Genomic DNA, 1,046 nt, shown 5'->3' on the forward strand with positions numbered 1-1,046 from the left:
TATGAGCTTAAATCTTCTCATCTTAATATGTTGCCTTCCTTTTATGGTTTACCTAATGAAGATCCATTAACTCATATAAAGGATATTTTTAATGTTGTGAGTTCTTTTCCCTTGACAGGTGTGACAGAAGATCAACTTCGAATGAGAGTGTTTCCATTTCCATACACTTTGAAGGATAAGGCGAAATATTGGTTGAATTCTTTGAAGCCTGGTTCACTCACTACATGGGCTGCCATTCAAAAGAAGTTCTTGGAGAAATACTTCTCCACGCAAAAGACCGACATGCTTAGGGATAAGATCTTGTTATTTGCACAGCAAGATGACGAGTCGTTTTGTGAAGCATGGGAGAGGTTCAATGGGCTGCTCAATCAATGTCCTCGTCATGGGATTCCATTGAAGCTTCAAATGCGTTTGTTTTATAAAGGACTAACCCCTTCTAGTCATAATATTGTCACGAATTTTGCAGGTGGTTCTTATAAAACCAAAACTCCAGAAGAAACGTACGAACTCTTTGAGGAGATAGCAATGGAGACCCAACATACGGATACAAGAGGTAAACGTCTTGTTAGTGGTTCTAATGATGCTTCTAGTGTGCAGATTTCAAAACTGGAACAAAAGCTAGATGCTCTTCTTGCATTAAACTCAAGAAGCCCTCCGAAGGAAGTGTGTAGTATTTGTGAAACTCCTGACCATGCTACCATAGCTTGTCCACTTGGGGCTGGATATCCAGAATTTGTGCAAGAACAAGCTAAGTTGGTAAATTCCTACAACCAAGGTCCAAGAAATGATCCATACTCTCAAAGTTATAATCCAGGTTGGAGGAATCATCCAAACTTTTCATGGAGGAATACTCAGAATCAAGCCAATCCCCCTTCATTCCAAAAGCCACAACAAACATCATCATTGGAGGATATAGTTAAGCAGATGGCAATCAACCAATCCAATTTCCAGCAAACTACACAAGCTGCCATTGCCAAATTGGAAGTTCAAATAGGCCAATTAGCTGCTGAAATAACTCAAAGAGCACCCGGGAAATGGCCAAGCCA

At 40.2% G+C, this 1,046-nt stretch overlaps 1 non-coding gene across 1 annotated transcript; it reads right to left on the reverse strand.

Annotated features, from left to right (window-relative positions):
- Nucleotides 1–282: 282 nt before the first annotated feature.
- Nucleotides 283–389, reverse strand: LOC148295766 (small nucleolar RNA R71). The gene has a single exon (XR_015834883.1). It is a non-coding gene; the product is annotated as a small nucleolar RNA R71 (small nucleolar RNA).
- Nucleotides 390–1,046: the final 657 nt, after the last annotated feature.

This window comes from Prunus avium, chromosome 3 (assembly GCF_965620075.1).
Source record: "Prunus avium chromosome 3, drPruAviu1.hap1.1, whole genome shotgun sequence".
Classification (NCBI taxonomy): Eukaryota; Viridiplantae; Streptophyta; class Magnoliopsida; order Rosales; family Rosaceae; genus Prunus; species Prunus avium.